General features: G+C 35.8%; 1 protein-coding gene and 1 long non-coding RNA gene across 5 annotated transcripts in view; one reads left to right on the top strand and one right to left on the bottom strand.

The window, feature by feature from the left end:
- Window positions 1-6,000, top strand: part of LOC127683238 (uncharacterized) — a 701,246-nt gene that overhangs the window by 484,950 nt on the left and 210,296 nt on the right. The window lies entirely within an intron of this gene.
- The window catches only part of Gria2 (glutamate ionotropic receptor AMPA type subunit 2), a 113,279-nt gene that overhangs the window by 4,879 nt on the left and 102,400 nt on the right, over window positions 1-6,000 (bottom strand). The window lies entirely within an intron of this gene.

The following is a 6,000-nucleotide window of genomic DNA, read 5'->3' as shown; positions in this document are numbered from 1 at the left end:
TTATTAACTGCATTGTAATATATTTTAAATCTATTGATCCTGTTCCTCTAGTGAACCATGATCCACACTGACAAGGACGCTTTGCATAATAACATTTTTTAAAAGGAAATATCCATTGGCCATTTAAGATATTTCTTAAATAAACAGCAATTTTTTGAATATTTAAACATCAGAGTACTTTATCTCAAGATTAAGCCAGTGTTTTCAAGAACAGATAAGAAAGAACAGAAATAGTATTATTGACTGAATGTGTATCATAAGGATTAGTTTACTGTAAGACAAAGGCAGACTTCAAAGGACGCCTTTAATACTCTCCACACAAAAGCTAAAACCAGAGGCACATGGACAGAAAGGTCAGACCATTTTACATCTGCAAGTATTTCTTTGCACAGTTTTCACAAATGAGTTTAATCCCCTTTAGCAAAATGACTTTGAATAATCCATTTCTGATTTATTAATAGATATATTAATAGAAATTACAGGATGCAAAATTGAAATAATATCTTTATTTTTAACAGTCATGAGATTTTGGAGGTTCTTATGAGATGCTATGAAACTTTAAAATTATAACCTTAATATGGTGTTGTCAATTCATAATAAATTGGTTTGAGACAGACCTACAGACTTTCTGAGCTTGCCATCCCCAGGAATCCTAGCAGTTTCTCACAAGAGCATGGTTTAATTTGGTGAAAACCTCATGTCAGGTGCAATCAGAATAAGAGATCAGAATAAGAGTAGTCTTTGTCTCTGAGGCAAATAGTCTATGATGCTATGACTTCACTAGAACTATTACATGCACAACTTGTTGTCATTGCTGTTCACTGCTCTATGGAAGGATGTCTAGGTGTCCTCCCTTAAAAGGCACTAACACTCATTACCAAATTACAGTTTCTATTAGCAACACTGGGATCCCATGCACACTCCATGCCTGGCTTTTTCTGTGATGCTAGAGATCAGAATCCAGGTCTTTATGCTTGTTACGCAAGTAGTTTCCCAAATGAGCCAACTCTACTAAAGGAAATGAACCATTTCCTTTAGTAAATACATAAAGACATTTGCAATACAGGAAAATGTAAACAGACTAACAGTTGTGGATTGAGAAAGCAAGCAGAAATAAATCCTTTACTAACTAGGACTGTGGCTTCCTTTTCTGCCCACTGTCCTCATTCTACCAGCCTTACGTGGAAAACGTATCTGTATGTTGGGATAAAGTTTTAAAGATACCAATCTCAGATTTCTAGACAGAATGATGAAGGTCTTTATCCTTAGTCATTGCTTTCAACCTAAATTATTTGGCATGATTCCACTTTTCTTTTTGTTATATCAAGAATACATTTCTAGTAAAGGAAAGTATTTGGAGCTGAGTGTGGTGATTCACTTTTATTGGGGGACATCTGTCCCCAAAGGGCTGCAGATGGTAGGAGAGTTCAAGGCCAGACTGGGAAGGACAGTAAAGACACTGTTCCAGAAAACCAAAATAAAACAATTAAAAATTTATTTGGATTAAAATTATATAGGATAGTGACTTCACACCTCAATTGTCAAGAAAAGATAATTTCATATATTTTATATTTATTTTTATAATATACTAGCCACATTGCAACACAAGATTAAAATTGTTTCATGGTCAGTGTAGTTCATTTTGGGAAGCTTAACTATTTATGTCTGCCTATTATTCTGTTTTAACGTCATTTTATGATATTGTTTAATTTCTTCTATTTCCATTTATTTTCAAAGTTTATATTACTCTTTGAAAATGAGCAGCCGTCTTTATGAGGCAAAATGCTTTGGGAGAACACTTAGTAAGATTCATAGCAAAACTATGCAGAAATGTGAATGATAACTTATTTCATCTCTTCCTTTCAATCAATGTCATCTCTTCCTTCAAATGCTAAAACTATAATTGAAAGTTTCCTAAATTTTAGCAATGTTGTTTCTATTTCATTTTTATTTTATTCTGATAAATAAGATCATGACACAGCTATTTTTTCTGCCTGCACAGACATTATTATCATTATTTCAGTGTGGGAAAAAAACTAGTAGAAACAGACAGAAGTGATTATTTTATTTAAACAAGGTAATAAAATGAATCAAACTCCAAATCATAATTCATAGTTCTGCATTGCTTTGTGATATTCATCTTCCTTCTGAAACACTTAAAGTGGGAATTTTAAGCATTTTAAAATGTGAGTGTTCTCAAAGGTTTTTAGTGTTGTACATTTTGCTGTATGATTGCCTGCATCATTTGCTGGTGTGAAAACCAATGCTTCTTATGTAAACAACAACTTCTGGTCATCTGGTTACAGGGCATTCCTTGTGGCAGAAGGTAGTTTCTAAATTACCCAATTGAGCAATTGGAGGCCAGTGACATTTGTGGAAAACAGCTATGAGAAAAAAATAACCCACTTATCCTGAAAAGAAATCTACTAGCTTACCCAATAATCATAATTTAATAATAAAATATAGCCCTTTCTCAGCACTTGGGCCACTGAAGTTACATGAATCAGGATAGCCTCCTGGCCAGGTCTTTAGGCTTCTCTTTCTATGAAATTTGAGGATTTTGTGCTGTATGAGTTGCAAAGTTCCGAAACCTGGCAATTACTTTTAAAGAAATCAGTATCAACAACTCTTAAAAATCTGATCATTTTGCCCTGTTCTGTTCCAATCAAGCTGAACAGGAGCAGCAAAGCAGGTTTGTCCCAGGCTGGCTATGTCCTTAAAACCCACAGATGAATAAAATGTTTCCTCAGTTGTTCTGTGGAATGGTGAGAAAATTAAAATGTCAGAGAAAGGAAGGCTGCCAACCAGGAGGAAATGACTTCACCTGGTTCTAGATCATCTAGACAATGTGTAGGCATGCAGGAGCTGGCAGCTGAGCATATCCTCCTGCTGTATCCAATCCACATTAACATGAAGGAAAGGAAATCTGTAATCGATATGACTAACCATGCATAAATATCTTCATCATGTGCCCTGTTCTACTTGGTGCTATGTATTCACATTCAGCATTTATTTCATACCTACAATTTTAGAAGCTACTTACATATTTAAACACATGTAAAGGACTATAAAGAATCTCTTCTTGTATGAGTAGCATCCTACATATACAGAAATATATACGACTGCAGTCAATTTCTAAAACCTCTGAAAGCTGTATATACCTGTGGCTAATATCCCTAAATCTATAGCTACATATGTATGCCTGCACACAGACACTAGTGATTTTTGACAACTAGCACAGAAATAACTAGCAGTATTGAAAATAATAGAATAAAAGAAGGATTTACAAACTAGTGAAATCTTTATTCTGCATGTCATAAGTATCAAGAAATTATGCTGTGTCTTTGCTCCATGCAAGCATCTAATCTAAACATTTGTGATGCCACTAATAAAGCACTTGCTATTTTGTAAATATGTAATGACTAGTACACTTTCATTTGTCATTGCATTTACATATTTTATTGCAGATAAGGAATGGAAACTAGGACCTTGCAGTGCTAGGAACAGGAGCTCTGCTTCTGCTTTATCATTACCTCCCTAGAGAGTCACCCCTGCTGTGCAATTTTATTTTAAATCCAAGTCTCCCTAAGTTTCCTGGGCTGGTTTTGAAATCATTCTGTAACCCAGGTAGACCTCAAACCCGTAACCCTCTCATTCTCATTCCCAAATAGTTGTCATTCAAGGCACATACTTCTCAAGCCCAGACAATAAATATGTAAACATAAATACATGTCATTAATGCCATAAACAGAGTAAGAAAACAGTTTGCTGGGATTTACGAGTTATTGTAACTCTCTGGTAACCAGGATTATTGAACTGTGAAATGCGCACACTCACAACACACTCAGAAACACACAAATACTCTCATATACAGAATCAGAAAAATTTCAAACTAATTCTTTCATTCTAATGAGGAACAATTGCATCATCAATCTTAAGTGTCTGTCATTTATACAGATTCTAAACTGAAATGTGTCTATGATATTGAGTAACAACACTGTAGTCTGATGGATTAAGGTCAGAGTAATTCTGCTATTTACAAATGAGAATAATTAGATTACTATATAAGAGTTAGCAGACCATTATTTGATCTTTTTTTTCCCCTGAGACTAACAGCACTAAGACATACCAGTTGGTCAGAGAGTGAACAGTATGCCTTGTCCACGCTCAGGTGACAACTTGAGGAAATGGCTTGATTACAGTGAGAAGGACTTGGGGCATGCACGCGGGAAGGGACCCTAGCTCCCATTCTGCAAGTCAATCATTGTCCTTTGTGGACTGACAGACCTGTGGCAGGCTCACAGGGAAAGCCTGCTCTAGATTCTAACTTGCTGTGGGAATATGACAAGCATAGGTTCTGCAAAAAAATCATTTTCCAGAAAGTTATACAACTATGATATGCTCTATTTTAGTGATGGAAAATTAGCAAAATTTGAAACTCTAAAAGTAGTGGTTTATATTTGAAATCCCATTTCCCTCCTAATTATAGGTATGTTACAACAGCACTCTAATTAAGTATGCTTAGCAATTCCATAGCAGGTCGCAACAGCCAACCTGGGTCTACAGAGAAAGCTTGCAAGCACAAAGAGAACACTCCCAGGCCCACACCTCTCAGTTTTCACAAGACCGGACTTCACTTTGCCTTTCTTGAAACGCAAATTAAATATTGGTGTTAATAAATTAATTAATGAGTAGAATACAGAGTTTAAATTAGAAAATTTAGAGCTTAAATCACGGTTCTAAATTTACTATGGACTCACTGACCTCAATAAAGTAATATTAACATAACCTAATTTAATATTTAATTATTTACCTGAACTCTAACACTACTTATGGCTTTGACTGAAACACCTAATATCATCGAAGTAAAAAAGAGATCATCAAAAATTAGAAACACAATATAAGTTACTTCTACAGAAACAGGTTTTTTTTTAATAAAACTTATACTATAAATTAGGTACATCTGTAAGAGAACCAAATTGCAGTTTAGAAATGGTATTCATTTTTAAATTCTAACATTTATTTCATTTCTTTATCTACTATTTAAGAACTGGACTATGTCCTTGTCAAATTATTTTTCCCAACCTGGATTTAAAGCTTTCTGTAATCAAAACAGATATTTGCCTTAGTTAGGCATAGACATTCTAGCAGAATTAATAAAATTCCAAGATTAAAGAACAAAAATATGTAAAGCTATCAATAAAATGAAATCCTGTCTTATTAGAAAATGTTATTGTTGTTCTTCCTATGGGGCTACAAACCCCTTCAGCTCCTTCAGTCCTTTCTCTAACTCCTCCATTGGGAACACTGTTCTCAGTCCAATGGTTGGCTGTGAGCCTCTGCTTCTCTATATGTCAGGCTCTGGCAGAGCCTCTCAGGAGACAGCTATATCAGGCTCCTGTCAGCATGTACTTCTTAGTAGTCACAATAGTGTATGGGATGGTGACTGTATATGGGACAGATCCCCAGGTGGGGCAGTCTCTGGATAGCCTTTCCAGTACACATGGAGGGATCCATGACTCCAGTTGCATATGTTGCAGAGGATAACCTGGTCTGGAATCAATGGGAGGAGAGGCTCTTGATCCTGTGAAGGCTGGATGCCAACATGTAGGGAATTCGAGGGCAGAAAGGTAGAAGTGGATGGGGGAATATCCTCATAGAAGGAGGGCGAGGGAGGATGGAGTAGGGGTTTTCTAGGGGGAAACCTGGAAAGGGGGTAACATTTAACATGTAAATGAAGAAAATATCCAATAAAAATAAATTAATGAATAAAATTTTCTGTGATTATAAAAAGAAAATGTTATATTAGAGCAATAATGCACAGAAGGGCAATCATTTCCTCTCTCACTGGTAATTAGTTCTGTCACTGTTTGGTCAGGTAACAAATAAAGCAGGTGGTCAGAGCACAAAGCACATGCGCACTCTGCAGTCTGAAAGCCCATTTCCTCTGTTCCCTCTTCCTGGTGGAGTGGCCACCATGACAATCAATGTGGCTAGCTT

The sequence above is a fragment of the Apodemus sylvaticus genome, chromosome 4, assembly GCF_947179515.1.
Source record: "Apodemus sylvaticus chromosome 4, mApoSyl1.1, whole genome shotgun sequence".
Taxonomy (NCBI): Eukaryota; Metazoa; Chordata; class Mammalia; order Rodentia; family Muridae; genus Apodemus; species Apodemus sylvaticus.
Note: the sequence above shows the minus strand (reverse complement) of the source record. Positions and strands in the feature narration are given on the sequence as shown.